This window comes from Tamandua tetradactyla, chromosome 19 (assembly GCF_023851605.1).
Source record: "Tamandua tetradactyla isolate mTamTet1 chromosome 19, mTamTet1.pri, whole genome shotgun sequence".
NCBI lineage: Eukaryota > Metazoa > Chordata > Mammalia > Pilosa > Myrmecophagidae > Tamandua > Tamandua tetradactyla.
In genome coordinates, this window is record NC_135345.1 from 156,826 (window position 1) to 182,424 (window position 25,599).

At 40.6% G+C, this 25,599-nt stretch overlaps 1 protein-coding gene across 2 annotated transcripts in view; it reads left to right on the forward strand.

Annotated features, from left to right (window-relative positions):
* Positions 1–25,599, forward strand: part of PDE6B (phosphodiesterase 6B) — a 60,533-nt gene that overhangs the window by 17,505 nt on the left and 17,429 nt on the right. The window lies entirely within an intron of this gene.

The window sequence follows — 25,599 nt, forward strand, 5'->3', positions numbered from 1 at the left end:
TTTGGAAGAGTTTGAGCAGGATTGGTATTACTTCTGTGATGCCATCTGGTCCTGGGCTTTTCCTTGTTGGGAGATTTTTGATGACTGATTTGATCTCTTATAATTGGTCTGATAAGAGATGTTGTTTTTTCTAGCGTCAGCGTAGGCTGTTTTTGTGTTTCTAGGAATTTGTCCATTTTACCTAGGTTGTCTAATGTCTAGGCATGTAGTTGTTCACAGTATCCTCTTACATCCCTTTTTATTTCTGTGGAGTACATTAATGTCCCCCCCCCCAAGTTATGATTTTATTTATTTGTTTCTTCTCTCTTTTTTCCTTTGTCAGTCCAACTCAGGGTTTGTCAAGTTTATTGATCTATTCAAAGAACGAAATTTTGGTTAATACTTAATTGTTTTTTTTCTTAATTTCATTTATTTCTGCTCTAATCTTTGTTATTTCTTTCCTTCTATTTGCTCTGGGTTTAGTTTGCTGTTCTTTGTCTCGTTCCTCCAGATGTGCAGTTAGGTCTTTAAGTTTAGCTCTTTCTTCCTCTTCTTCTTCTTTTTTTGTGTGCTGTATGGCAGGGTCACATTTCACTCTTTTTCCATGTGAGTATCCCGTTATTGCAACACCATTTTGTTGAAGTTTTTGCTTGTTTGTTTTTTGTTTGTTTGCTTGCTTGTTTGTTTTTTGGGGAAGCGTATGGGCCGGGGATCGAACGCAGGTCTCCCACATGGCAGGCGAGAATTCTACCACTGAACTATCTTTGTACCCCCTGTTTCTTCTTTTTTAATGTAAGCATTTATGGCTATAAATTTTTCTCTCAGCACTACCTTCACCGCATATCATAAGTTTTGATATGTTGTGTTCTCATTTTCATTCATCTCAAGTTATTTACTGATTCTCCTTAAAATTTCTTTTTTGACCCACTGATTGTTTAAGAGTGTTAGTTTCCATGTACTTGTGGATTTTCCAGATTTCTGCCTGTTATTGATTCCCAGATTCATCCCGTTATGGTCAGAGGAGATTCTTTCTGTAATTTCAGTCCTTTAAAGGCGGGCAACGGTGGCTCAGCAGGCAGAGTTCTTGCCTGCCATGCCAGAGACCTGGGTTTGATTCCTGGTGCCTGCCCATGCAAAAAATAAATTAATTAATAAAATATATTGAGACTGGTTTTGTGACCCAAAGTATGGTCGATCCTGGAGAAAGATCTATGGGCACTTGAGAAGAATGTATGTCCTGCTGTTTGGGCATGAAATGTTCAGTATACATCTGTTATGTCTAGCTCATTTATTATATTACTCCGGTTCTCTGTTTCCTTATTGATCTTCTGTCTCAATATTCTGTCTATTGAGGAGAATGGTGAAGTCTCCAATTATCATTGTGGAAATGTCTTCCAGGTGGTTTTTTTGTTTTTGTTTTTTTTACTTTTTTAAGAAAATTTATTTTTTATTATCAAACCAAAACAACATATAACATGAACATTCTTAACGTGCAAACATTCCATTCATGGTGTGCAATCTGTGGCTCACAATATCAGCACATAGTTGTATATTCATCACCATGATCATTTTTTAGAAGATTTGCATCACTCCAGAAAAGGAAATAAAAAGAAAAATTCATACACATTATATGCCTTACTCCTCCCTCTGTTTGACCACTAGTATTTCTATCTACTCAATATATTTTAAACTTTGTTCCCCCTATTATTTTTCTATACACCTTACTACTGCCTTTCATTGTTCACTAGTATTTCAATCTACTCTATTTATTTTAACATTTGTTCCCCCTATTATTTATTTATTTTAAATTTGTATTTGTTTACTCATTGGTCAATATCATAGATAAAAGGAGCATCAGACACAAGGTTTTCACAGTCACATAGTCACATTGCAAAAGCTTTATCATTATACAATCATCTTCAAGAAACATGGCAACTGGAACACAGCTCTACAGTTTCAGGCACTTCTCTCTAGCCTCTGTAAAATACCTTAGATTAAAAAAGGAATATCTGTATAATGTATAAAAATAACCTCCAGGATAACCTCTAAACTCTGTTTGGAATCTGTCATTGACACTTTATTTTGTCTCATTTCTCTCTTCCCCCTTTTGGTTGAGAAGATTTTCTCAATACCTTGATGCTGAGTCCCAGCTCATTCTAGGATTTCTGTCCCACATTGCCTGGGAGGTTTATACCCCTGGGAGTCATGTCCTACATAGAGAGGGGGAGGACAGTGAGTTTGCTTACCATGTTGGCTGACAGAGAGAGGCCACATCTGAGCAACAAAAGAGGCTCTCTGGGAGTGACTCTAAGGTCTAAGTTTAAGTAGGCTTAGCCTATCCTTTGTGGGGATAAGTTTCATATGAACAAACCCCAAGATTAAGGGCTCAGCCTGTTCATTTGGTGTCCTCACTGCTTGCAAGAATGTCAAGAATTCTGCCAATGGGGAAGTTGAATTTTCACCCTTTCTTGCCGTTCCCCCAAAGGGATTTTGCAAATACTTTTTTATTTACCATTCAAATCAATCGTGTATCTTTCCTTCTGGCTTCATTTGTGCCCCAGCCCTCCTCCCTCTGTCATTCCTACATTCATTGAGTGTACTACCATTATTGTGCTGCAATTAAGTAGTATCTTGGTATCCATTTCTGAATTTTTACAATCAGTACTGTTGCACAATGTGTATCCCTTCAGCTCCAATTACCCATTATCTTACCCTGTTTCTAACTCCTGCTGGTCTCTGTTACCAATGACATATTCCAAGTTTATTCTCGAATGTCGGTTCACATCAGTGGGACCATACAGTATTTGTCCTTTAGTTTTTGGCTAGACTCACTCAGCATAATGTTCTCTAGGTCCATCCATGTTATTATATGCTTCATAAGTTTATTCTGTCTTAAAGCTGCATAATATTCCATCGTATGTATATACCACAGTTTGTTTAGACACTCGTCTGTTGATGGACATTTTGGCTGTTTCCATCTCTTTGCAATTGTAAATAACGCTGCTATAAACATTGGTGTGCAAATGTCTGTTTGTGTCTTTGCCCTTAAGTTCTTTGAGTAGATACCCAGCAATGGTATTGCTGGGTTGTATGGCAATTCTATATTCAGCTTTTTGAGGAACTGCCAAACTGCCTTCCACAGTGGTTGCACCATTTGACATTCCCACCAACAGTGGATAAGTGTGCCTCTTTCACCGCATCCTCTCCAGCACTTGTCATTTTCTGTTTTGTTGATAATGGCCATTCTGGTGGGTGTGAGATGATATCTCATTGCGGTTTTGATTTGCATTTCTCTAATGGCCAGGGACATTGAGCATCTCTTCATGTGCCTCTTGGCCATCCGTATTTCTTCTTCTGGTGGGTGTCTGTTCAAGTCTTTTTCCCATTTTGTAATTGGGTTGGCTGTCTTTTTGTTGTTGAGTTGAACAATCTCTTTATAAATTCTGGATACTAGACCTTTATCTGATATGTCGTTTCCAAATATTGTCTCCCATTGTGTAGGCTGTCTGTCTACTTTCTTGATGAAGTTCTTTGATGCACAAAAGTGTTTAATTTTGAGGAGTTCCCATTTATTTATTTATTTCTTCAGTGTTCTTGCTTTAGGTGTAAGATGTATAAAACCGCTTCCAATTATAAATTTATAAGAAATTTCCCTACATTTTTCTCTTATTGTTTTATGGTCTTAGACCTGATGTTTAGATCTTTGATTGATTTTGAGTTAACTTTTGTATAGGGTGTGAGATACGGGTCCTCTTTCATTCGTTTGCATATGGATATCCAGTTCTCTAGGCACCATTTATTGAAGAGACTGTTCTGTCCCAGGTGAGTTGGCTTGACTGCCTTATCAAAGATCAAATGTCCATAGATGAGAGGGTCTATATCTGAGCACTCTATTCGATTCCATTGGTCGATATATCTATCTTTATGCCAATACCATGCTGTTTTGACCACTGTGGCTTCATAATATGCCTTAAAATCCGGCAGCGTGAGACCTCCAGCTTCGTTTTTTTTCCTCAAGATACTTTTAGCAATTCGGGGCACCCTGCCCTTCCAGATAAATTTGCTTATTGGTTTTTCTATTTCTGAAAAATAAGTTGTTGGGATTTTGATTGGTATTGCATTGAATCTGTAAATCAATTTAGGTAGAATTGACATCTTAACTATATTTAGTCTTCCAATCCATGAACACGGTATGCCCTTCCATCTATTTAGGTCTTCTGTGATTTCTTTTAACAGTTTTTTGTAGTTTTCTTTGTATAGGTTTTTTGTCTCTTTAGTTAAATTTATTCCTAGGTATTTTATTCTTTTAGTTGCAATTGTAAATGGGATTCATTTCTTGATTTCCCCCTCAGCTTGTTCATTACTAGTGTATAGAAATGCTACAGATTTTTGAATGTTGATCTTGTAACCTGCCACTTTGCTGTACTCATTTATTAGCTCTAGTAGTTTTGTTGTGGATTTTTCCGGGTTTTCGACGTATAGTATCATATCGTCTGCAAACAGTGATAGTTTTACTTCTTCCTTTCCAATTTTGATGCCTTGTATTTCTTTTTCTTGTCTAATTGCTCTGGCTAGAACCTCCAACACAATGTTGAATAATAGTGGTGATAATGGACATCTTTGTCTTGTTCCTGATCTTAGGGGAAAAGTTTTCAATTTTTCCCTATTGAGGATGATATTAGCTGTGGGTTTTTCATATATTCCCTCTATCATTTTAAGGAAGTTCCCTTGTATTCCTATCTTCTGAAGTGTTTTAAACAGGAAAGGATGTTGAATCTTGTCAAATGCCTTCTCTGCATCAATTGAGATGATCATGTGATTTTTCTGCTTTGATTTGTTGATATGGTGTATTACATTAATTGATTTTCTTATGTTGAACCATCCTTGCATACCTGGGATGAATCCTACTTGGTCATGATGTATAATTCTTTTAATGTGTTGTTGGATTTGATTTGCTAGAATTTTGTTGAGGATTTTTGCATCTATATTCATTAGAGAGATTGGTCTGTAGTTTTCTTTTTTTGTAATATCTTTGCCTGGTTTTGGTATGAGGGTGATGTTGGCTTCATAGAATGAGTTAGGTAGCTTTCCCTCCACTTCGATTTTTTGGAAGAGTTTGAGGAGAGTTGGTACTAATTCTTTCTGAAATGTTTGATAGAATTCACATGTGAAGCCGTCTGGTCCTGGACTTTTCTTTTTAGGGAGCTTTTGAATGACTGATTCAATTTCTTTACTTGTGATTGGTTTGTTGAGGTCATCTATTTCTTCTTGAGCCAAAGTTGGTTGTTCATGTCTTTCCAGGAACCCGTCCATTTCATCTAAATTGTTGTATTTATTAGCATAAAGTTGTTCATAGTATCCTGTTATTACCTCCTTTATTTCTGTGAGGCCAGTGGTTATGTCTCCTCTTCCATTTCTGATCTTATTTATTTGCATCCTCTCTCTTCTTCTTTTTGTCAATCTTGCTAAGGGCCCATCAATCTTATTGATTTTCTCATAGAACCAACTTCTGGTCTTATTGATTTTCTCTATTGTTTTCATGTTTTCAATTTCATTTATTTCTGCTCTAATCTTTGTTATTTCTTTCCTTTTGCTTGCTTTGGGATTAGTTTGCTGTTCTTTCTCCAGTTCTTCCAAGTGTACAGTTAATTCCTGAATTTTTGCCTTTTCTTCTTTTCTGATATAGGCATTTATTGCAATAAATTTCCCTCTTAGCACTGCCTTTGCTGCATCCCATAGGTTTTGATATGTTGTGTTTTCATTTTCATTCGCCTTGAGGTATTTACTAATTTCTCTTGCAATTTCTTCTTTGACCCACTCGTTGTTTAAGAGTGTGTTGTTGAGCCTCCACGTATTTGTGAATTTTCTGGCACTCCGTCTATTATTGATTTCCAACTTCATTCCTTTATGGTCCGAGAAAGTGTTGTGTATTATTTCAATCTTTTTAAATTTGTTAAGACTTGCTTTGTGACCCAGCATATGGTCTATCTTTGAGAATGATCCATGAGCACTTGAGAAAAATGTATCCTGCTGTTGTGGGATGTAATGTCCTATAAATGTCTGTTAAGTCTAGCTCATTTATAGTAATATTCAGATTCTCTATTTCTTTATTGATCCTCTGTCTAGATGTTCTGTTCATTGATGAGAGTGGTGAATTGAAGTCTCCAACTATTATGGTATATGAGTCTATTTCCCTTTTCAGTGTTTGCAGTGTATTCCTCCCGTATTTTGGGGCATTCTGATTCAGTGCATAAATATTTATGATTGTTATGTCTTCTTGTTTAATTGTTCCTTTTATTAGTAGATAGTGTCCTTCATTGTCTCTTTTAACTGTTTTACATTTGAAGTCTAATTTGTTGGATATTAGTATAGCTACTCCTGCTCTTTTCTGGTTGTTATTTGCATGAAATATCTTTTCCCAACCTTTCACTTTCAACCTATGTTTATCTTTGGGTCTAAGATGTGTTTCCTGTAGACAGCATATAGAAGGACCCTGTTTTTTAATCCATTCTGCCAATCTATGTCTTTTGATTGGGGAATTCAGTCCATTAACATTTAGTGTTATTACTGTTTGGATAATATTTTCCTCTACCATTTTGGCTTTTGTATTATATATATCATATCTGATTTTCTTTCTTTCTACACTCTTCTCCATACCTGTCTCTTCTGTCTTTTCGTATCTGACTCTAGTGCTCCCTTTAGTATTTCTTGCAGAGCTGGTCTCTTGGTCACAAATTCTCTCAGTGACTTTTTGTCTGAGAATGTTTTAATTTCTCCCTCATTTTTGAAGGACAATTTTGCTGGATATAGAAGTCTTGGTTGGCAGTTTTTCTCTTTTAGTAATTTAAATATATCATCCCACTGTCTTCTAGCTTCCGTGGTTTCTGCTGAGAAATCTACACATAGTCTTATTGGGTTTCCCTTGTATGTGATGGATTGCTTCTCTCTCGCTTCTTTCAAGATCCTCTCTTTCTCTTTGACCTCTGACATTCTAACTAGTAAGTGTCTTGGAGAACGCCTATTTGGGTCTATTCTCTTTGGGGTGTGCTGCACTTCTTGGATCTGTAATTTTAGGTCTTTCATAAGAGTTGGGAAATTTTCAGTGATAATTTCTTCCATTAGTTTTTCTCCCCCTTTTCCTTTCTCTTCTCCTTCTGGGACACCCACAACACATATATTTGTGCGCTTCATATTGTCATTCAGTTCCCTGATCCCCTGTTCAAATTTTTCCATTCTTTTCCCTATAGTTTCTTTTTCTTTTTGGAATTCAGATGTTCCATCCTCCAATTCACTAATTCTAGCTTCTGTCTCTTTAAATCTACCATTGTATGTATCCATTGTTTTTTCCAGCTTTTCTACTTTGTCCTTCACTCCCATAAGTTCTGTGATTTGTTTTTTCAGTTTTTCTATTTCTTCTTTTTGTTCAGCCCATGTCTTCTTCATGTCCTCCCTCAATTTATCGATTTGGTTTTTGAAGAGGTTTTCCATTTCTGTTCGTATATTCAGCATTAGTTGTCTCAGCTCCTGTATCTCATTTGAACTATTGGTTTGTTCCTTTGACTGGGCCATATTTTCAATTTTCTGAGCATGATCCGTTATCTTCTGCTGGCGTCTGGGCATTTAATCAGATTTCCCTGGGTGTGAGACTCAGCAGGTTGAAAGATTTTTCTGTGAAATCTCTGGGCTCTGTTTTTCTTATCCTGCCCAGTAGGTGGCGCTCATGGTGCTCATCTGTCTGCGGGTCCCACCAGTAAAAGATGCTGTGGCTCTTTTAACTTTGGAAAACTCTCGCTGTAGGAGGGGGGGTCGCCAGCCGAAGCAGCTTGGGGGAGTGCCAATCTGAATCTCCCAGCCGGCCCGGGGATCCGCGCATGGGGAGGGTCGCCGGCCTCCACGGCTTGGGGGAGCGCCTGTCCAAATTTCCCAGCCGGCCCGGGGCACCAAGCGTGGCGGGGCAGCACCAGCCACCGTGACTTGGGGGAGTGCCTATCCACCGTTCCCAGCCGAACCGGGAAGCCACGTGTTTGGAAGGGACCCCAGTCGCTGTTCTCTGCAGCTTGGGGATCTCCAATCCAATTCTCCCAGCTGGTCCAGGGGGCCGTGCGTGGGGGGGGGGGGGTGCCAGCCGCCGCAGCTTGAGGGGACCGCCTGTCCAATTCTCCCAGCCGGCCCGGGAAGGAGGGAGGGAGGGACTCCGGCCACCTGCCGCCCCGGCCCAGGGAAGCCTGCGTCCCTTGGCGATCTCACCGGAGCAGGTTCTCCCAGCCAGTCAGCCGTTCCAGAATGGGGTACGCTGTCTTCTTGGTCTCTGTCGTGGCTCCAGGAGCTGTTCTGTATCGTTTCTACTTCTCTAGTAGCTGTTCTGGAGGAGGAACTAAGATCCGCGCGTCTTACTAAGCCGCCATCTTCTCTGGAAGTCCTCTTTTTACTTTCTTGACAAAGTTCTTTGATGCACAAAACTGTTTAATTTTGAGGAGTTCCCATTTATCTATTTCTGTCTTCAATTCTTGTTCTTTGGGTGTAAGATCTAGGAAACTGCCTCCTATTATGTTTTATAAGATATTTCCCTACATTTTCTTCTAAAAGTTTTATGGTCTTAGATCTGATGCTTAGGTCTTTGATCCATTTTGAGTTAGTTTTTGTATAGGGTGTGAGATATGGATCCTCTTTCATTCTTTTTTGCATATGGCTATCCAGTTCTCTAGGCACCATTTATTGAAGAGACTGTTCTGTCCCAGGTGAGTTGGCTTGACTGCCTTATCAAAGATCAATTATCCATAGATGAGAGGGTCAATATTTGAACACTCTATTCTATTCCATTGGTCAGTATATCTATCTTTATGCCAGTACCATGCTGCTTTGACCACTGTAGCTTCGTGGTACACCTTAAATCAGGTAGTGTGAGACTTTCTACTTCATTTTTCTTTCTCAGCATATTTTTAGCTATTCGGGGCACCCTGCCCTTCCAGATAAAATTGATTATTGTTTTTTCTGTTTCTGAAAAGTAAGTTTTTGGGATTCTAGTTGGTATTGCATTGAATCGATAAATCAATTTAGGTAGACTTGACATCTTAACTATATTTAGTCTTCCAATCCATGAACACAGTATGCCCTTCCATCTATTTAGGTCTTCTGTGATTTCTTTTAACAGTTTTTTGTAGTTTTCTTTGTATAGGTCTTTTGTATCCTTAGTTAAATTTATTCCTAAATATTTTATTCTTTTGGTTGCAATTGTAAATGGAATTTTTTTCTTGATTGCTCATTACTAGTGTATAGAAACACTACAGACTTTTGAGCGTTGATCTTGTAACCTGTCAGGTTGTGATACTCACTTATTAGCTCTAGTAGTTTTGCTAATTCTAGTAGTTTTGTGGATTTTTGGGGGGTTTTGACATATAGTATCATATCATCTGCAAACAGTGAGAGTTTTACTTCTTCCTTTCCAATTTGGATGCCTTGTATTTCTTTTTCTTGTCTAATTGCTCTGGCTAGGACCTCCAACACATGTTGAATAACAGTGTGGATAGTGGGCATCTTTGTCTTGTTCCTGATCTTAGAGGGAAAGTTTTCAGTTTTTCCCCATTGAGGATGATGCTAGCTGAGGGTTTTTCATATGCTCCCTTTATGAGGAAGTTCCCTTCTATTCCTATCCTTTCAATTGTTTTCAATAAGAAAGGATGTTGAATTTTGTCAAATGTCTTTTCTGCATCAATCAAAATGATCATGTGATTTTTCTGCTTTGATTTATTGATATGGTATATTACAGTAATTGATTTTCTTATGTTGAAACATCTTTGCATACCTGGGATAAATCCTACTTGGTCGTGGTGTATAATTCTTCTAATGTGAAGCTGGATTCAATTTGCAAGAATTTTGTTGAAGATTTTTGCATCTATATTCATTAGAGAGATTGGTCTGTAGTTTTCTTTTCTTGTAGTATCTTTGTCTGGCTTTGGTATGAGGGGGATATTGGCTTCATAGGATGATTAAGTAGCTTTTCCACCTCATCAATATTTGTGAGGAGTTTGAGTGGGATTGGTACAAATTATTTCTTGAATGTTTGGTAGAATTCACATGTGAAGCCATCTGGTCCTGGACTTTTCTTTTTTGGGAGCTTCTTAATGACTAATTCAATGTCTTTACTTGTGATTGGTTTGTTGAGGTCGTCTATTTCTTCTCAAGTCAATGTTGGTTGTTCATGCCTTTCTAGGAAGTTGCCATTTCATCTACATTGTCTCGTTTATTAGCATACAGTTGTTCATAGTATCATCTCATGACCTCCTTTATTTTTGCGGGGTCAGTGGTTATGTCTCCCCTTCCATTTCTGATTTTACTTATTTACATCCTTTCCTTCTTTTTGTCAACGTTGCTAAGGGTCCATCAATTTTATTGATTTTCTCATAGAACCAACTTCTGGTTTTGTTGATTTTCTCTATTGTTTTCATGTTCTCAATTTCATTTATTTCTGCTCTGATCTTCGTTATTTCTTTCCTTTTGCTTGCTTTGGGGTTAGTTTGCTGTTCTTTCTCTAGTTCTTCCAAATGGACAATTAATTCCTTGATTTTTGCTCTTTCTTCTTTTTTGATATAGGCTTTTTGGGCAATAAATTTCTTCCTTGGCAATGTCTTTGCTGCATCCCGTAAATTTTGATATGTTGTGTTTTCATTTTCATTTTCCTCGAGATATTTACTGATTTCTCCTGTAATTTCTTCCTTGAGCCACTGGTTGTTTAAGAGTGTATAGTTGACCGTCCATATATTTGTGAATTTTCTGGCCCTCTACCAGTTATTGATTTCCAACTTCATTCCTTTATGATCTGAGAAAGTGTTTTGTATGGTTTCAATCTTTTTAAATTTATTGAGACTTGTTTTGTAACACAGCATGTGGTCTATCTTTGAGAATGATCCATGAGCACTTGAGAAAAAGATGTATCCTGCTGTTGTGGGTTGCAACAACAGGGTTGCAATGTTCTATAAATGTCTGTTAAGTCTAGTTCATTTATTGTATTATTCAAATTCTCTGGTTTTTTAATTGATCCTCTGTCCTGATGTTCTGTCCATTGATGGGAGTGGGGAATTGAAGACTCCAACTATTATGGTAGATGTGTCTATTTCTCTTTTCAGTGTTTGCCTCATGTATTTTGGATCATTCTGGCTCAGTGCATAAATATCTATGATTGTTATGTCTTCTGGTTAAATTGTTCCTTTTATTAATACATAATGTCCTTCTCTGACTCTTTTAATTATTTTAATTTGAAGTCTAATTTATTGGATATTAGTATAGCTATCCCTTCTCTTTTCTGATTGTTGTTTGCATGAAAATATCTTTTCCCAACCTTTCACTTTCAAACTATGTTTATCCTTGGGTCTAAAATGTGTCTCCTATAGACAGCGTATAGATGGGTCCTGTTTTTTAATCCATTCTGCCAATCTATGTTTTTTGATTGGAAAATTTAAAAATCCATTAACGTTTAGTGTTATTTACTGTAAGGGCAGTACTTTGTTCTACCATTTTGCCTTTTGGATTTTATATGTCATATCTAATTTTCTTCTTTTTACCTTTACTCATAGTCTTTGCTGATAGTCTGTCTCTAGTGCTCCCTTTAGTATTTCTTGCAGAGTCGGTCTCTTGGTCACAAATTCTCTCAGTGATTTTTTTGTCTAAAAATGTTTCAATTTCCCCCTCATTTTTGAAGGACAATTTTGCTGGATCTAGAATTATTGGTTGGCAGTTTTTTTCTTTCAGTCTCTTAAATATATCATACTGCTGTCTTATTGCCTCCATGGTTTCTGCTGAGAAATCTACACATAGTCTTATTGTGATTGTATGTGATGGATTGCTTTTCTCTTGCTGCTTTCAAGATTCTCTCTTTCTCTTTGACATTTGACATTTTGAAAGTGTCTTGGAGTATGTCTATTTGGATCTATTCTGTTTGGGGTACGCTGCACTTCTTGGATCTGTTATTTTAAGTCTTTCATAAGAGTTGCAAAATTTTCGGTGATAATTTCTTCCATCAGTTTTTCTCTTCCTTTTCCCTTCTCTTCTCCTTCTGGGACACACACAACACATATATTTGTGTGTTTCATGTTGTCATTCAGTTCCCTGAGTCCCTGCTCATATTTTTCCATTCTTTACCTTATATTTTCTTTCGCTTGTTGGGTTTCCGTGTCCCATCCTCCAGTTCACTAATCTGTCTTCTGTCTCTTGAAATCGAGCATTGTATTGTTTTTTTCACCTCTTCTGCTGCATCTTTCATTCCCATAAGTACTGTGATTTGTTTTTTCAGATTTTTGATTTCTTCTTTTTGTTCACCCTTTGCCTTCTTTATAATCTCCCTCAACTTAATGATTTGATTATTGATGAGATTTTCCACATCTGTTCAAACATCCTGAATTAATTGTTTCAACTCCTGTATGTCATTTGAATTGTTGATTTGTTCCTTTGACTGGGCCATATCTTCAATTTTCCAAGTATGATTCATTGTTTTTTGCTGGCATCTAGACATTTAATTTCCTTAGTTAGTTTATCTGGAAATTGTTTTCACTTCTTTACCTAGAATTTTCTTGCTAGATAACTTTGTTGTCTATCTGTTCTTTGACATTCAGTTCAGCTTATTCTAGACCTCTAGATTAGGTTTTGTTTAACAGAGATGAATTTTTCAGTTCTTGCTTCTTGCCCTGTCTGGATGGTGCCTTTTCCCCCTCCTTAGGAGGGTCTACTTTGGTATCATGGACTCCAGTCAGATTTTCCCAGACCAGACTGGCCTCCTCTCAGGAGGAAAGAGTCATCTGTGTCAGGTTTCCCTGAAGGTGAGACCCAGCAGGTTGATAGAATTTCCTATGAAGTCTCTAGACTCTGTGTTTTTCCTGTCCTGCCCAGTATGTGGTGCTTGTCTGCCTGTGGGTCCCACCAGCATAAGGTGATGTGGTACCTTTAACTTTAGCAGACTCTCCCTGCTGGGGGCATTGTGGAGACAGAGGAGAGTTTGTAGGCTGGCTTTAATTGCTTCAGTTTTCCAGTCCCTGGAGTCTGAATTCCTTGAGTGAGGGATTCCACCTGAGCTGAGCCCCACCCCACTCCTGGGAAAGGCACAACCTGCAGGGAATTACCTCCTTTCACCTGACCAGCTTCTTTGCCTCTCAGACAAGGTTAATTCCACCTTTACCTGGGGCAGTTGGAGCCTGAGAAGCCCTGGAGTTGTATCTAAAGAGCAGTCAAGCTGTAGAAACACAGACAAAAATAAATAAGAAAAAGTAGTCTTTTTAAAAGTTCCTTGGGTTTGCCAATCAAGAGCTTAAGTTGGTATATTGCTCTGTGTATCTCCAGGTTCTATGTGCGTCCTCTTTTCCTTCAGGGCCCAGAAGCATTTTCTGCTGTCCATTAAAAAAACACCTGTTTGTTTTTTTTCTTTCTCCATCAGCCCTGCCCCCTCTGCACCAGGACAAAACCCAGCCGCCTCAGCTTTTATTCCAGGTTCAGCTGAGCTGGGGGTCTCGTTTTAGTAGTCAGAATTTGTTAATTCCACAATTGGAGCTTGGTTGCGCTAAGCCCCTGCTGCTAGTAAAGTCCCTTGCCTTTCCCCTCTGGGAAGCAGCCTGTTGGGGAGGGGTGCCAGACTCTGGGCTTGGGGGACTCAGGGTTCTGGGGGCTCACAGTGGTCCAGCTTGTCCAGACTGGGGTCCTCTGTGTGTCCGGTCACTGATGTGGCCCCAGCAGTTATTCTGTCCTGTTCCTGGCTATTTACTAGCTGCTCTGGAGAACAAACTAAAGCCCACACCTCACTAAGCCACCATCTTGGACCTTCCTTTCTTAACTTTTGAAAAGGGGAATTTATTAAGTTGCAAGTTCATAGTTCTAAGGCCATGAAAATGTCCAAACTAAGGCATCCAGGAAAAGATACCTTGATTCAAGAAAGGCCGATAGGTCCAGAACCCCTCAGTCAGCTGGGAAGGCACATGGCGATGTTTGTTAACTTTCTTTCCTGGCTTCTCATTCCATAAGGTTTCCCTGGAGGTGTTTTACTCCTGATCTCCAAAGGTCTCCCGCTGTGTGGGCTCTGGTGGCTCTAAAGCTTTTTCCACAATGGTTCCCTCTTAAAAGTCTCCAGTAGGCAACCCCACCTTGAATGGGTGGAGACACATCTACATGGAAACCATCTAATCAAAGGTTACACCCACAAATTAGTGGGTCACATCTACATTCTCCCTTCACTTTTGCCAGTGTTTACCTCATGTATTTTGGAGCATCTGGTTAGGTGCATAAATGTTTACGATTCTTATTTCTTCTTAGTGCATTGACCTTTTTACTAATACATGGTGTCCTTCTTTGTCTCTTGTAACGGTTTTGCATTTAAAGTCTATTTTTTCCAATATTAGTATAGTTACCTCAGCTCTTTTTTGCTACTATTTGCAGGGTATATCTTTTTCCATCCTTTCACTTTCAACCTATTTGTGTCTTTGGGTCTAAGGTGAGTCTCTTGTAAACAACATATAGTTGGATCATGCTGTTTTCTTTTAATTCAATTCTGCCAACCTACATATTGTTTTTGTTTTTGTTTTTAACATGGTCAGGCACCGGGAAGTGAGCCTGGGTCCTCGGGCATGGCAGGCAAGCACTCTTACCTGCTGAGCCACCGTGGCCCACCCCAACCTACATCTTTTTATTAAGGAGTCTAATTCATTAGCATTCAGAGTTATTACTGTAAATGGAGTACTTACTTCCGCCATTTTGTCCTTTGGTTTTTATGCGTCATATCTTTTTGTCCCTCTTTTCCTTTAATGCAACCTCCTTTTCTGTACAGTTGCTCTCTTTTTGATGCATTTCTCAGATCATTTTTAATTTTTCTTTGTGTATGTTTTTTAAATATGTTCTTTGTGATTACTCTGGGATTTATATTACACAACTTACATCTATAACCTACTGATTTGAAAAGATATCATATTAACATCAATCACATACGCGTTTCCTGCTTCCATATCTCTCTGTTTCTCCTCTTTATGTTTTTTTTTTAATTCTCATGCTGCCCCCTTAGTGTTTTGTGTGTCCACCATCAGGAAATATGATTTTTTCCTGTTCAATTGTATTCAGACTCTTACAGGAGTTAAAAGGTAGAGCTGTGTAGTGAGGAAACAGGACTCTTGGCTTCACTGATGACCTTCATTTTGCCGCCATCTCATCCCCTCATTGCCTTTTCCTTTCAACCCGCAGAGCTCACCTCAGGGTTTATTGTACAGCAAGTCTTTCATTGATAAACTCTCTCAGTTTCTGCTTATCTGTGAAAACTTAAATTCTCTCTCATTTTTGAAGGGCGGTTTTGCTGGATAAGGAATTTTTGGATCTCAGTTTTTCTCTTTCAGTGCCTCAGATATATCTTACCACGGCCTTCTCGCCTCTGCGGTTTCTGACGAGAAATCAGCACTTGGTCTTGCTGAGCTTCCCTTGGATGCAACGAGCTGCTTTTCTCTTGCTTTCAGAATTCTCTGTCTTTGGCGTTTGGCATTCCGACTTGCATGTGTCTCGGAGTCGTTCTATTATGGTTTGTTCTGTTTGGAGGCTGTTCTTCTTGAACTTGTGTATTTATGTCTTCCATAAGAGTTGGGAAAATTTCAGCCATTATTTCCTCAAATATTTCCCCCTTTCCCCTCCTGTCTCCCTCTGGGGCACCCCTGGCATGCGTCTCTTCGTGGTCCGTGCTGTCACTCAAATCCCCGAGACACTGCTCGGTTTTTTCTATTATTTTCTTTATCTGTTCTTCTGCCCATATGATTTCAGATGTCTTGCTTCTAGGTAGCCAGTTCCATCTTCTGTCTGTTTAGATCTGCTGTTGTGTGTCTCTAGTGTATTTTTAATCCCCTTTATTGCACCTTTCATCCCCATAATTTCTGCCATGTTTCTTTTTATACTTTCAAATTCTACTTTATGATCATGCATTGTCTTAATATCCTTTAGCTCTTTACTCATTTTTCCTTCATCTCCTTGAATTGATTTAGATTTGTTTGAACTTCTTTGATTAGTTGTTCCTAATTCTATCTCCTATGAACTTTTAATTTGTTTCCTTGACTGAGTCATGTCTTCCTGTTTCTTAGTGTGGCTTGTAACTTTTTGCTAATTCTGGGCATCTGATTATCATGATGAGTTAACTCTAAAAGTCAGTTTCCTCCTCTTGTCTGGGGTTTTATTTATTGTTGGTTTTGTGTCAGGCTCTTCTTTGAAGCTTGATCCAACTTATTCTAGACATTTAGAGCAGTTTGTGTTCAACCATTCAGATTTTCTCAGGCCTTCATCTGATTTGTGGTACAATTTTTAAGATTGCAAATTCTCCTCCAGGAGAAGCTTCCTTTTCTCTATCCTTTCCCCAGGAATCTTCACCTGTTCTCTTTGCTTTTGTGCAAAATTTTATTCCCAGCTCCAACGATTTGTTTAAATTCTCCCCCATATACAGCATCCCCTTTTCCTAATACTTTTCAGTCCTGGGACTGTCTGTCTCACAGCAATCCAGTTTAACCCTTTTTTTCTGTGAGGCTTTCCTGCCTCCTTTCCTCCCTTGTTAGGGCACCGCCCCAGGGAGTCGTGGGGCCACTCTGGGAGGGCGGGCCACTTGGGAAAATCCATGGCGCCGGTTGTCCAGCCGGCAGAAATGGGATGAGCAAGCACAGCTCTGGCCCACAGCTCCACACAGTCTCTCTCGCTTTCTCTTTTTCCCCAGAGCCCTTTGTACTCAGCAGACTTACTGGCTGGGGGTGCCCTGGGTCTCTGGGGCTGGGGTCTCTGTGCCTGGACGGAGGGCTTCCCACTCACTGCCGTGGAGCTCTGAGGCCGGTGGCCGCTGCACTAAGCAGCTCTGGACTGGGTGGGACGAGGGGTGTGGGCCACGGACCCTGGACCGAAATTTCCTGCCTGCTTTGGTAGCTTATTTTTCTTTTCTCCGATTCTGTGTTTGTGACGTCCTTCTCCAATCTCTATCGTCCTCCAAGGTTCTAAGCAAACGGGATTTGTCCTTTTATTAGCTGTTGGGGAACAAAGACTGCTCCAGGGGATGTCTCCCATCACCATGCTGATGACGTCCTTTAGTATACTTTTTTAAATTTAGTTTTTTATTTTTTGCATGGGCAGGCTCTGGGAATCGAACCTGGGTCTCCAGCACAGCAAGCGATAATTCTGCCACTGAGCCACCGTGACCTGCCCTTAGCAAACTTTTAATCTCTTTTCTTGTGTTTTGCATCTGCAAAATTTCTGTTTGGCTCTTTATTAAAATCCCTAAACTGCCTTTTGCTGATGAATCATCTCTTGCTTCCCGATCTCCGTACCCCGGTCTCCCTTTATCTCAGCGAACATGTTAGGAGGGTTGAGTGTGACTGCTTGTTACTGTCTGTACTTCCTCTGGTTTGTTACTTTGATGGGAAACCACTTGTATCTCCTGTATGGCTTAGGATCATTTGTTGAAATCTGGGAATCAGATTCTCCCTGTACCTAAGGCTGCAGTGTAGACAGGCCGGGTGCAGTGCTAAGACCCCTCTTCAGTGCTTGTCCTGTCCGTATTGACCTCCTAGCATGGCGTGTGGTTTCCTTTCTCCTCCTGGGTCCTGCCCTGAGACGTGCTGACTTCCTGCCTCCCAGCAATCTGGGGCTCTGCCCCTGCAGGGACTTGCTCGCCCTGCCTCTGCTCCTGGGAGTCTGGCCTATGCTTTTTGTCTGCATTTTGGGTTTCCCTCCCTGGCAGCTTTGGTCAGCTCAGGTCCCCCTGCCCTGGGCCCCTCTCCCGGTGTGGTGCCCTGGCACCGCCGCCCCTGCTGACTTTGGGGTTAGGGGCCACGGGTTCCAGGTCCATCTTCCCTGGGCCGGGTAGGGCTGGGACTGACCCTGCAGTGCTGTCTGGGGGCTCCGGCCCGGGACTGGCCGTGCTGGGCTGCTGGCTGCCGGACCTCCAGCGCTGGCCAGTACCTTCGCCCAATCGCTCCTCTCATTTTTAGGTGGTTTTTGTTTTTGTTTTTTTCCCAGTTCAGCGTTTGTGGTGTCGTGCCCTAGACTAAATCCTCTCCCGCCGTGCTGAGAAGGCAGCGTGTGCCCTTTGGGGAGCCGTTTCCCAGGGCCGCGTTCCGCAAGGCATCGGCCTCAGGTGGGGGATCCGGTCCTCGGGAGATGGGCTGCGGGACACCAGACAGATGGGCGATGGGCAGTGATATGCCAGTGCGTGACTGGGCATGACTGGGCGACGGCCTGGGCTTGGGGTGGGCATGACTGGTTGTGGATGTGGATGTGGGGCTGGGCGTGGGTTGTGGAGAAAGAGGGAGAGACAGAGGCAAGCAGGCAGCGCTTGCGCACCGGGGCGAGAAGAGGTTGGGGAGCCCTGCCCGGTCTCCCTGAACCTCCCAGACCAAGCCCTAGTGTTGGGTCGAGTCCAGTACCAGTGGCTGATGAGTGGAAGGTCCAGGGGGTGGGGGTTGTGGCTTTTCTGTTTTCCTTTTTCTTTTCTACAGTGATGCAAGTATTCTAAGAACGGTCATGGTGATGAATACACAACTATGTGATGATAGTATGAGCCAGTGATTGCACACCATGTATGGACTGTTCGTATGTGAAGCTTTGTGAATAAAACTATTTTCTAAAAAAAAGGAAAAGCCAAAATAAAAGTATTTCCTGAAACTAATCATGAAAACATTTGGGCCAGCCCAGCTGAGGAACATACTCTAGTTGGCCTGACTTTTCAAAACTGTCCGTAATGTGAGCAAAAGGCTGAAGAACAGTTCCAGGTTGAAGGAGTCTAAGATGCGACCTCTGAACGCATCGCCTGTACTGGATTCTAGGTAGAAAATTGTTTTTCACGAATGGGATTGTGGGGACAACAGAAGAAATGTTTGTATGCACCACAGAGGCCTGCATCAATGTTATGTTTCCTGAATTTTATCATAATACTGGGGCTGTGTAATTCAGTGTCATTGTTTTTATAAGAAGCATGCTAAATTGTGTGCAATTTACTCTGTACTTCATCAAAAATAATAATAAAATTATTATAAGAATATAAAAAAATAATTGGCGTGCATACAGTTCACCCATTTAAAATGCACACGCCACGGTCTTGGACACACCCACCACAGCCACCTTCAGAACGTTTCAGTGCCCCCCGCCCCAAGTCCCAAGCCCACTGGCAGGACTTCCTGCAGCCCTGGGAAAATACATTCTATTTTCTGTCTTTTTAGATTTGCCTATTCTGGACATATGAATTTTCCATGTAACTTTTTAAAAATAGGCCTTTTTCCTGGTGCCTGCCCATGCAAAAAAAAAAAAAAAAAGACTTTTATTTTCAGAACAGTTTAGATTTACAGAAGAATTGAGAAGATAGTGTAGAGATTTCTCATATACTCCCCCAACCCTAACCCTACATGCAATTTCCCGTTATTAACATTTACATGAGTACATTTGCTACAATTAATGATCTAATATTGATACATTATTATATATTTTTAACTTTTTTATTGTATAATATAACATATATACAAAGCAATGAAAGAAGAAAGCAATACTTTCCAAAGCACTCTTTAACAAGAAGTTACAGATCTCAGAGTTTGTCATGGGCTACCATACGATCCTCTCATATTTTCCCTTCTAGCTGCTCCAGAATCTAGGAAGCTAGAAGAAATTAGTATTTTTTATCATCACAATCGACTTTTTTTTCTTTTTTTTTGTGAAAACTAATATATATACAAAAAAGCAATAAGTTTCAAAACACAGCGTAACAATTAGTTGTAGAACAGATTTCAGAGTTTGGTATGGTTAAAATTCCACAATTTTAGGTTTTTACTTCTAGCTGCTCTAGGATACTGGAGACTAAAAGAGTTATCAATTTAATGATTCAGCATTCATATTCGTATGCTACTTCCTCTGTATAACTCCACCATCACCTTTGATCTTTCTCCCACTCTTTAGGGGTTTTGAGCAATGCCCATTCTAACTTTTTCATGTTGGAAGGAACTGTGGATAATATGGGGTAGGGAGACGGAACTAGCTGATGTTCTGGAGAGGCTAGGCCCTCTAGGTTTTAGGACTTAAGTGGTACAGGGACCCATCTGGAGGTCACAGGTGTTTGGAAAATTACTCTAGTGTATAAAACCTTTGTAGAATCTTATATATTGCCCTAAGCATTCTTTTTTTTTCCTCCTTCTACATACATAATCAGTAATTCACAATATCATCACATAGTTGCATATTCATCATCATGATCATTTCCCAGAACATTTGCATCAATTCAGAAAAAGAGATAAAAAGATAACAGAAAAAGAAATAAAATGAAAACAGAGAAAAAAAATTATACATACCATACCCCTCCCCCCTCCCCCCACCAACCACAGCATTTCAAACTAAATTTATTTTAACATTTGTTCCCCCTATTATCCATCTCTACTCCATATGTTCCACTCGTCTGTTGACAAGGTAGATAAAAGGAGCATCAAACACAAGGTTTTCACAATCACACAGTCACACTGTGAAAGCTACACCACTATACAATCAACAAGAAACACAGCCACCGGAACACGACTCCACATTTTCAGGCAGTTCCCTCCCGCCTCTCCGTTACATCTTGACTAACAAGGTGATATCTACTTAATGCGAAGGAATAACCTCCAGGATAACCTCTCGACTCTGGAATCTCTCAACCACTGACACTTTATTTTGTCTCATTTCACTCTTTCCCCTTTCGGTCGAGAAGGTTTTCTCAATCCCCTGATGCTGAGTCTCAGCTCATTCTAGGATTTTTGTCCCACGTTGCCAAGAAGGTCCACACCCTTGGTTGGGCGTTCTTTAGGATTGGCTGGAATGGTTTTGGATGGGGTTTGGCAAGTTATGATAGGTGGCAATGTCCATCTGAAGCTTGCCTAAGAATGACCCCCCGAGTAGCCTCTCGACTCTATCTGAACTCTCTCAGCACTGATACCTTATTTGTTACACTTCTTTTACTCCTTTTGGTCAGGATGGAATTGTTGATCCCATGGTGCCAGGGCTGGACTCTTCCTTGAGAGTCACCTCCCACGCCGCCAGGGAGACTTTCATGCCTGGATGTCATGTCCCATATAGGGGGGAGGGCAATGATTTCATTTTTAGAGTTGAGCTTAGAGAGAGAGAAGCCACAAAAAGGTTGTCCAGAAGTCACTCTTAGGCAAACCTATAGGTAAGCTAAGCATCCGTGCTACCTACATAAGCTTCACAAGAGTAAGCCTCAAGATCAAGGGCTTGGCCTATTGATTTGGGTGTCCCTAATGTTTGACACAGTATCAGCAGATTCCCTGATCATAAAGTTTAATAGTCCCATATTTTTTCTCCCATCCCTCAAGGGACTTTGCCAATACTTTTCAATTATCTGCTTACTGTATTCTAGGATGTATCCAGGCATTACATTAAACTACACAGGATTAAAATCCTCATTCTTATCCTGGCTCTCTGTGTTTCATTTGTTCAAATTAACTATATAGACAGGTTGAGTTAGATTATGTGCTACCGAAAATTTAGGTTCTGGACAAAATAAAACTTTCTTCCTTTGGTCTCAAAAAGTAGGTGCGATTCTAAAATACAGGCAATGTCTTCCTCACCCCTGTGTTCTGAATTACCTTAATCCCGACCTGATCGCCTTCATTCTTATCTCTAAGTACCAGGTTATAGATATATAAAACGGCCTTTCCAAGTCCAGAAATAATAATTACCACTCCAGACTAAATGTGTCTGCCGTAAGAGCTTACAGTCTAGGCCCCTGTTTTCTTATAAGCATTTTCTAGAGGAGACCGTACAATGAGTGTTCTTTTGTTTCTGGCTTATTTTGCCTCTCCAGGTGTTCCATCGGTTCATTCACGTTGTTGGATGCCTCATGACTTCGTTCTTTTTTTGTAGCAGCACAATATTCGATCATATGTATACATCATCGTTCACCAATCTACTTCTCAGTCAGTGAGTCCTTCAGCCACGTGCATTCATCAGGCATCATGTGCAGTATCCAAAGTCCACAGTTCACCAATACTCTGTTTTAGATAATTTCATTGTTTCCAAGAGAAAGATAACCAATAAACACACCCTCACCAAATAGAAAAACCAAACCTCCTTTTAACACTTGTCCCTCCCCCTATTATTTACCTCTGTTGTTGCTGTGGTGGTGCTGATATTTTCCCGTTAAACACACCCCATAGCATGCAATAGCAGTTTTCCCCTGTACCCTGGACTTAAACACTCTTTGTACATGAGTCATATCTTTGAAGTAGTTCTTGCAGGAACTTATTTATATTTCTAGTGTTAATCAGTGGGACATGTAGGTTTTTTCAACCCCTTTTAATCACGTTCACCTTCAAGATGGTAATGTTACTTATAGACACACGAGAGAACTGCCTTCGCTCCTATCTCTTCCCTTACATTGGAGTTCAACCCCATTAGTTAATGGTTCACCCATCTCCAGCTTCTATGTATCTCTAAGTCTCCTATATTCTGTATTATAAACCTCTGATTTTACCTTTACTATGGGCATAAAACTGTATCTATCCTTTTGTGTCTGGCTAACTTCACTCAGCATTATGTCCTCAAGGCTCATCCATCTTGTCATGTGCTTCAGGATGTCATTTTATCTTACTGCTGCATAATAGTCCATCGTATGTATATACCACATTTTGTTGATCCACTCATCTGTTGAGGGGCATTTGGATTGTTTCTGTCTTCTGGTGATTGTGAATAAAGTTGCCATGAACATCAGTGTGCAAATATCTGTTTATGTCACTGCTTTTAGCTATTCTGGATATATACCAAGTAGCGCTATCACTGGGTGAGAGGGCAACTCAATATTTAGTTTTCTGAGGAACCGCCAGTCTACCATAGTGGCTGCACCATTATACATCTCCACCAGCAGTGCATAAGTGTCCCAGTTTCTCCACATCGTCTCCAACATTTATAGTTTCCTGTTTGTTTAATATCAGCCATTCTTATAGGTGTGAGGTGATATCTCATTGTAGTCTTGATCTGTAATTCCCTGATAGCCAATGAAAATGAGCATCTCTTCGTGTGCTTTTGAGCCATCTGTATTTGCTCTTCAGAAAAATGCTTATTCATATCTTTAGCTCATTTTATAATTGGGTTGTTTGTTCTTTTGTTGTTGAGTTGTATGATTTATTTGTATATACGGGATATCAAGCCTTTGTCTGATGTGTGATTTCCAAATTTTTCTCCCATTGAGTTGGCTGCCTCTTCACCTTTTTGACAAAGTCTTTTGAGGTACAGAAGCATTTGATTTTGAGGAGTTTCCATTTATCTGTTTTTTTCTTTTGTTGCTTGTGCTATGGGTGTAAAGTTTAGGAAGCTACCTCCTATTACAAAGTCTTGAAGATGTTTCCCTACATTTTCTTCTAGATGCTTTATGGTGCTAGTTCTTTTATTTAGGTGTTTGATCCACTTTGAGTTAATTTTTGTATGAGGTGTAAGGTAAGGGTCCTCTTTCCTTCTTCAGGCTATTGGTATCCAATTCTCCCATGCCTTTTTTGTTGAAAAGACTATTTTATCCCAGTTCAGTGGATTTGGGGACCTTGCCAAAAATCAGTTGACCATAGATTTGGTGGTCTGTTTCTGCACTCTCGAGTCAGTTCCACTGGTCAATGTTTCTATCCTTGTGCCAGTGCCATGATGTTTTGACCATCATGGCAGCTTTTTAAGAAGTTTTAAAGTCAGGAAGTGTTAATCCCTCACTTTGTTCTGTGCACAAGTCCTTTACATCCCTAGTTAAGTTCATCCCTAGGTACTTGATTTTTTTTTTTTAACATGGGCAAGTGCTGGGAATCGAACCAGGTCTCTGGCATGGCAGGGAAGAATTCTACCACTGAGCCACTGTCGCACCCCCTGCTTGATTTTTTTAGTTGCTGTTTTGAATGGAATTTTTTACTTAACTGACGCCTCAGTTAGGTTATTGCTTATGTGTAGAAATGACACTGATTTGTTTGTTTCTTTTTTCTTTGTTTAAGAAAGCAAACAATACACTTAGAACCACCAACAATGGATATCTTAGTTAACTTAACCATAGGCATACTAAATAAAGTATCCATATAATCATTGAGAAATATTGCTGAGTTTTGCACATTAACTTTATATCCTGCCATCTTGCCGAATTTGTTTATTAGCTCGAGTAACTTTGTTATAGATTCTCAGGATTTTCCAAGTACAGGATCATGTCATCTGCAAATAATGAGAGTTTTACTTCTTCTTTTCCTATTTAGATGCCCTTAGTTCTTGGTCCTGCCTGATTGCTCTAGCTAGAACTTCTAGCACAACGTTGAATAATAGGGTGACTGTGGGCATCCTTGTCTCATTTCCGACCTTAGGGGGAAAGCTTTCAGTCTCGCTCCATTGAGTAAGATGCTGGCTGTTGGTTTTTCATATATGCCCTTTATGATATTGAGGAAGTTACATTTGATTTCTATCTTTTGAAGTGTTTTTATAAGAAAAGGATGTTGAATTTTGTCGAATGCTTTTTCAGCATCCATCAAGATGCTCATGTGATTTTTTCCTTTTGATTTGTTAATGTGCTGTATTACATTAATCGATTTTCCCTTGTTGAACCAACTTTGCGTTCCTGGTATGAACCCAATTTGGTCATGGTGTGTAATTCTTTTTATGTGTTGCTGGATTCGATTTGCTAGTATTTTGTTGAGAATTTCTACATCTCTGTTCATTAAAGATATTGGCCTGTAGTTTTCCTTTCTTGTAGCATCTTTTCCTGGTTTGGGTATAAAGTGATGTTAGCGTTGTGAAATGAGTTAGGTAGTTGTTCTAGTTTGCTGTCTCCGGGACGATGGCAGGGCTGGGAATGGAGAAGAATCTGAAAGCCAAGGCCATGTGCACTCGCTGGGGTTGGTGATGGGTGCAGCGCAGACCAGAGCCCTGCCAGGAAGCCCAAGGCGCATGAGGGAGAAACCACGGTCTGCGGTTGAGTCTAGCACTGAGACAATTCCCCCAGTGCATGGGGAGCATGGGAAATGAGTAGCCTCCTGGTGAGGGCCCCATAGGGGGGGTTTTAGGGTCAACCAGGCTTGTGACAGCAAGAGGGGGTGGCAGAGAGCCCCGAGAGGGGTACCGGCAACCAGGAACCAAGCAAGAAAGAATCTCAATGGAGGAAGGGGCCTCGGTGCCCAGGCACTACTCAGTTAAAGCCAGAGGATCACAAAGGCATGAGGGGACAGAGGCCACGTGAGAGAGGGTGGGGGGTGCTTGCGTTTGGGCAGGGACCAAGGAAGCAGAGAGACAGGGTTCCAGCCTGTGTGGGTGGAGCTGATGGGAGGGTGTAGCCTGGCTGGAGCACGTCAGCAAATCGCCACTCTCAGAGTGCCTTTGGTAAGACCACACAGGCCAGGCACCCCAACCAGCAAATCCACAGCTGCAGGCCGCAGCGTCTCACAGGCTGCTGATATGGGCGGTCGGTTGAGGGGCCCACTGGTCAGACTGCACTTAAGCACAGGACAGTTGATTTAGACTTCATTCATTTGTTCATTGATTTGCTCAGTCCCCTGAAAGCACTCGGCAGGAGCAGAAGGCACGTGGCATATGCCCAGTGGCCCTCTGGTCCCTTACGTTCGCAGGCCCCTGTGGGTCAGGGAACAGGCAGATGTG